Consider the following 6,949-nt stretch of genomic DNA (forward strand, 5'->3'; position numbering starts at 1 on the left):
AAACAGGGATCAGGACAAACAACCCAATTAATAGTGGGCATAGGGTCTGTAATGGACATTTCTTCGAAGAAGATACGCTAATGGCCAACAAGCACATGAAAAGATGCTCAACATCGTTAATCGCAAGGCAAATGCACATCAAATCCACACTGAGATCCCACCTCACAGCCACTGGATGGCTGCAATCAGAAAGACAAGCAATGACAAGTGCCGGCAAGGACGTGGGGAAATTGGAGCCCTCCGACATTGCTGGTCAGAATGGGAAATGGGGTAGCCACTTTGTTTTTTTTGGGGTAGCCACTTTGAAAAACAGTTTGGTGGTTCCTCAATAAGGTAAACATAGAATCACACCATGGCCCAGCAATTCCACCTCTAGGTATATCCCCAAGAGAAATGAAAATATATATCCACACAAAAATTTGCATGCAGATGTGCATAGCAGCATTACTTTTTTTTTTTTTAAGATTTTATTTATTTATTTGAGAGAGAGAGAGAGATCACAAGCGAGGTGGAGGGGCAGGGGGAGAGGGACAAGCAGACTCCCCATTGAGCAGGGAGACTGATGCGGGGCTCAATCCCAGGACCCTGAGATCATGACCTGAGCTGAAGGCAGACGACCAACTGACTGAGCCACCCAGGTGCCCCACAGCATTACTCATAATAGCCCCCAAGTGCAAACAACCTAAATATCCATAAACAGAAGAATGGATAAATAAAGTATATATCCACACACTGGAATGTTATTCAGCCAGACCTTGGTTTCTAATGCCATTCTCCAGCTCCTTGGAGAAATGGCTGATTCTGGGACTAGGGCAGCATCTATACAAGATAAGCCTGGAGCACCTCGTCATGCCAGGAACCAGGGACGTGCTTAAACATACACATGTTGGGATGCCTGGGTGGCTCAGTCAGTTAAGCAGCTGCCTTTGGCTCGGGTCATGATTCCAGGGTCTGGGATCGAGTCCCACATCGGGCTCCTTGCTCAGCGGGGAGCCTGCTTCTCCCTCTGCCTGCCGCTCCCCATGCTTGTACTCTCACTCTCTCTCTCTCTAGCAAATAAATAAAATCTTTTTTTTTTTTAAAGATTTATTTATTCACTTGAGAGAGCGAGAATGAGAGAGAGTACATGAGAGGGGGTAGGGTCAGAGGGAGAAGCAGGCTCCTCGCCGAGCAGGGAGCCCGATGCAGGACTCGATCCCGGGACTCCAGGATCACGATCTGAGCCGAAGGCAGTCGCTTAACCAACTGAGCCACCCAGGCGCCCTAAATAAAATCTTTAAAAAAAATAAACACACACATGCTGTGTGCTAAAGGGACACGGGCCAACAAAAAGTTACCGATGGCCAAAGACAATCTGAGTAAAAGAAAGAAAGGAGAGAATTGGATGATAACCCAAAGTAGGAAAATCTCTTTAAAAATATAGCCATGTGGTAAGAAAAAAAAAAAAAGAAGAAGAAGGTAGTAGGAGGGGAAGAATGAAGGGGGGGAAATCTGAGGGGTGGACGAACCATGAGAGACGATGGACTCTGAGAAACAAACTGAGGTTCTGGAGGGGAGGGGGGTGGGAGGATGGGTTAGCCTGGTGGTGGGTATTGAGGAGGGCACATTCTGCATGGAGCACTGGGTGTTATGCACAAACAATGAATCATGGAACACTACATCTAAAACTAATGATGTAATGTATGGGGATTAACATAAGAATAAAAAATTAAAAAATATATATATAGCCATGTGGGCGCCTGGGTGGCTCAGTTGGTTAAGCGACTGCCTTCGGCTCAGGTCATGATCCTGGAGTCCCTGGATCGAGTCCCACATCGGGCTCCCTGCTCGGCTGGGAGTCTGCTTCTCCCTCTGATCCTTCCCCCTCTCATGCTCTCTGTCTCATTCTCTATCTCAAATAAATAAATAAAATCTTTAAAAAATATATATATAGCCATGAGTCCATATTAATATAAATGATTGACTATATAAATGAACAGGGGAGGGGGACAAATCTCCCAGGCAGGAGAATTCCAAATAACTTACGTAGAGCCCCACATTCAAGGAGGTGAGCAGAACTCCCGCTCAAGCGTGGTGGTGCCCAGGAGCTTCCCCCCAGAGTATAGCTGATCTGATCAGATCTTTCCAAGAACTCCTTAGGTACACCCCATATTGTCTCCATTTTACAGATGAGGAAACTGAACCTCAGAGAGGCCAAGTAACAGATCACATGGGGCTAGTCAACGGGAAGCTTTTCAGCTCCCCGGGGGGGGGGGTGTCCTGGCCTGTTCCCTGTCTGGCCTGCTCCCCGCAGTGTACCTTCAGATCTCACAGGGGGTGAGGGACATAACTGACACTCAATAAAATTGTCAAACGAGTGAAAGAGGGAGAGGACAGAAGTTAGAGACTGAGCGGTCGCATGAGTGACTGGGTGCCATGGGGCTGTGTGACTCCGGGCAGTTCCAGGACCTCTGAGTCTGTCTCAGGGTCCCCATCTGTGAGCCTAAGATGGCTTTCCTGTCTCATCGGTTGATATAAGAACAAAGTGAGGTCACTGGTGTGCACTGGATATGAAGCTCACACCATGCACAGTTGTACAAGAAACACTGATTTCTGTTTTCTAGCAGTTTCAGTGCCTAACACACAGCTGGCGGGAAACACAAGCTCAGCTCTAGAGTCTCAGGAATTTCGGGGGGGGGGGGGGGGGGCACCTGTCTTCAGGAATCAGCACAGGCTGGCTGAAATTGAGCAGCTCCCTGCTGCCTCCTATCCCTATGGGGCTCAGGGGCTTTTCTAGGTAGACTACCTGGGTCTGGTCTCTGGCAGTGTGACCCACAGAGGAAACAGATGCAGTTAGAAACGTCTGGGCCTGTCGTGCAAGAACCAAGCAAAGGGGGGAGTGGAAACCCAGCTTGACCCCCAGCGTGGGCGCCCACCAAGCCCTGGATCCCAGAGCGGGGCAGAGCAGGGGCATCTCCCAGAGGGGGCACCTCTCTCTAACTCACACAAGGCATCCTACGGGCCAGCAGGAGTGCGGGGGGCGGGGGGGATGGGGGGTTTAGGCCCCTTGGCTCCAGGATCTCCACACCTCCTTTAGCCCCCTGCCACTTGCCCCAGCCGTGGGTCCGCCTCTCTGGGAGCCTTGATTCCTCTGTGCATTCTCAAGGAGCTCTTGCCCGTGCTGGAAGTCCTCTTCCTGCTCCAGACAGGCGGCGGGCTTCTGCTCAGCCTAGCCCTTCCCCAGGGGCAGCGAGCACACGGAAAAGGAAGGAGGAAAATACAGGGGAAAACAGAGAGAAAGTGGAGCCCAGATCAAGATCTCTGATCCTATCTGCCCACGAAAGCAAAGCGCCTGGCGCCAGGCGGCTCCCTTCCTCCTTCTTGTGCATCAAATCCCACACCCTCCTGAGGTCCTCAGAGCCCCTTCCCATCCTCTCCTTGCCCAGGTCACACACAGCAAGTCAGAAATGGAGCCTTTTCCAGCTCTAGGACCCAGTGGTGACCCCCACCGGGTGGCAGCCAGCTCGCTTCAACTGGTCTGTGGTCACAGGCATGCTGACTGACCCCTTCTCCTGGGGACCCCCCTGTGCGCACCTCTGCCCGCCCAGTGATTCCAGTGGGCGTTCCCGACCCCCCACCCCACTTGACTCCGCCTCCCTCACTGGAATGATTGGCTAAGCGGAGGCACCTGACCCAAATTGAGCCAATCAGAGAGTGCCGTTTCCCAAAGATGGACATATGACAAAACGGGCCCAATCACGGTCCTTCCCTAGGATTTCTTTATTCAAACCAGCCCCGCGCGGGTGCTGGAGGCACGTGCGTGTGGGAAGAGGCCCATCCAGACTGGAGAGGTGAGGCTCCCCGGAAGGGAGAGGCAAAGATGTGCAGGAGGGAAGCCCTGGCCGTGGTCCTCCCCAGCCTTTCCCCAGGCTGCCCCTGCTTTGATTTGGTGAGCTGCTCCAGGGGCCTTTAGTAAATTCCTTCCTTCCGGCTTAGCTGGTTTGAATCAGGATTCCGCTCAGGTGGCTGCACATCACGTGCACTAAGAACAAGGACTCTGAAGCCAGCCCGCACTCGTTAGCTGTGTTACCTTTGGTGTGTTGCTGAACAGCGCAGGACCTCAGTTTCCCCAACTGTAGCCCACACTGGCTTACCGTGGGGGCTGAGTTATAACAGCACCCGGCACCCAGGAAGACCTCAATAACACCAGCTTTTCAGTCGGGAACGCTCTGGGTCCTACACCTTCTGAGACCCAGTGAACTCTTACTGTGTAACCAACCCCTCTAAAACGTAGTGTGGTATAAAACAACAGATTTCTCACTTGCTCACATATGTGAAATTGGAACAGAGCTTGCAGGGGGGCGGCTCAGTTCCACTCGGCTGGGGGGCTAGAGGACCTGCTTCTAAGATGGAGCACTCACATGGCTGGGACTTTGGCCATGGCTGGGGGGTCAGCTGAGCAGAGGGTCGGAGGCCTCGCTTCCTCTCCATAGGGGCTTCTCTTTGGGTTGCTAGGGTTTCCTCACAGCATGGTGTCTGGGTTTCAAGGGAAAGCATCTCAAGAGACAGGAACTGGACGCCACCAATTTCTTATGGCCTTCCCTGCCCCCCCCCCCCCCCCCCCCCGCCAATGGTAGAGTGTCACTTTTGCCATATTCTTTTGGTCAAGAAGTCACAGGACCCAGATTCAAGGGGAGGTGACCCAGACCCCCATCTCTCAATGAGTGGGATGTCAAAGAATGTTTTAAAACTGCCATAGGGCTGCTATGAGGATTAAGTCAAATCGGGTCATGAGTCTGAAAGGATCATCCCATAGATGACTTATTTTTAAGATTTTTTATTTATTTGAGAGAGAAAGGCAGAGCGAGTGAGCACAAGCAGGGGGAGCGGCAGAGGGAGAGGGAGAAGCAGACTCTCCACTGAGCAGGGAGCCCAGTGCGGGGCTTGATCCCAGGACCCCCGGGATCATGACCTGAGCTGAAGGTGACGCTTAACCCACCGAGCCACCCAGGTGCCCCAGCCATAGAAGACTTATTCGATACAAAGATGGAAAGAAACTTTACAGGGAAAAGTCTGGCGGACATGGCTGAGCCAAGTGATCAAAGCTAGCTAGCATCACAGAAATGAAATAAACCACCATTGTTGCTGCTTCTTAAAGAAGCCACACCTACTCCTGCCCCAGGGCCTTTGGACTGGCTGTTCTCACTGCCTGGAATACTCTTTCCCCAGTTATCCACAGGGCTTGCTTGCTGACTTCCTTCCGGTCTCTGCTTCAATGTCATCACCTCAGGAAGGCCTCCTTGACCCCTACCTAAGATAGCTACACCCACTGCTACCTGTTTCCTGGCCCTGCTCTGCCTTTCCTTTTCCACCTGACATAATAGGTCTATTTTTTTTTTCTCATTGTTTCTGGTTTATTCTGTTTTCCCCCACTAGAATGTCAGCTCTTCAAAGCCATTTTTGTCTTGCTCACTGCTGGACCCCCAGCACCTAGAATGATGCCTGGAACACAGTAGGTGCTTGGTAAAGCTAGGAGGAATGAATAAGTGAATCCAGTGGTGGCAGCCCAGATGTCACCTCCTTCGTGAGGTCTTCCGTGATTTCACCCACAAGTGAAAGGCCTTGACCTGGGGTTCCTCCCCACTGTTTTCAGCTCGTTGCTTCTGTGTGTCTCTGGAGACTGAGTCACATTCATCTCTTAGTCCCCAGCCTGGCTTTTGGCATACCATAGACACGCAGGTAATCGTGCTCCTAGGTCTAATTTCCACCTGTGCACAGATCCAGCTTTGTAACGCAGGTTTATACTGCCATCTCGGTTAATCCCCAACATAGCCTTCTGAGAGATGTGTTGATCATCCCTGTGTACAGATGTGGCCCAGAGAGGAATGGTGGCTGGCTTAAGCTCGGACAGAGCCAAGCTTGGGGCAGAGCCAAGCCTAGACCCCTCGTCTCCTGGTTCCCAGGGAGCAAAATGCGTGAGAATTATATCCTGTGTGGGCACTTTGGGAGAATCTTAGAATCAGCTTCACGAGAGGTTGCAAATCCAGGAACTGAAGGGCCCCCAGACCGGGAGCTGATCTAATGAGAGCCTTGGATTTGTCACAAGAAGCCAGAAATCCTAAGTTGGCAACTAATTCAAACGAAGCTAAACCCAGAACAGATTCTTCCATGGGCTGGATGCCATCCTCGGCCAGCAGTTTTCAACTTTTGTTCCGTCAAGATTCTACCTAGCTTCTAGAGGATCCTGTATTTTATAGGCAAGGAAATAGGCCCAGAGAGGGGAGTGATTTGCCCAGGGTCACATGGCAAGAGCCAAGATTTGAAAATCTCCGGTCTAGAGAAGGCAGTATTTTAGGGGGAGTGACACAGAGTCCCCCACCCCGGACTCAGTCCCTGCCATTCACCATAAGGCAGCCCAGGCCACCAAGGAAGAGGGAAAAACAGATGCCTAATTCCAGGGCCAGGTGGTCATGGGGAGAGCTGAGTTTCAGAAGCAAATAGACCTGGGTTCAAACTCTAGCCCAAACCCCCTTCAGCTGCGTGACATGTGATTTCCGACAAGCTTCTTCCCTCTCTGAGCCACGCCTCTCCTCTGTAAGGTGGGGATTGGTGCCCTGGGTAAGGGATGACTTGCTCTCAAGCTCAGCTGGCTCCTCGGACCACCCCATTCCACTGGCCGCGTGGGTTTTGGGTCCCCCAGGCCGGGGCTGTCCTCGAATACTCCTCACGCGCTTACCACATAGAGGGCACGCCGCACCAGTTCCTGTGTCATCATCCTCCCCGTTGCCCGCATGAAGATTGTGCCAGAGTGGGCTGCTTGGCTTCCAGAACAGGCCTGGTGACCCTGGAGCTGACCGCCTGTCCAGGTGCCCCCTCCCCATCGAAGCACCGGAGCGGGTGCCTAGATTCCACCAGTAACACTTCAGTCTCTGGCTGGGAAGCCACCCCAGTCCCAGTTGCTACTGCCACT

The sequence above is a fragment of the Neomonachus schauinslandi genome, chromosome 5 (genome assembly GCF_002201575.2).
Source record: "Neomonachus schauinslandi chromosome 5, ASM220157v2, whole genome shotgun sequence".
NCBI classification, from domain to species: Eukaryota; Metazoa; Chordata; class Mammalia; order Carnivora; family Phocidae; genus Neomonachus; species Neomonachus schauinslandi.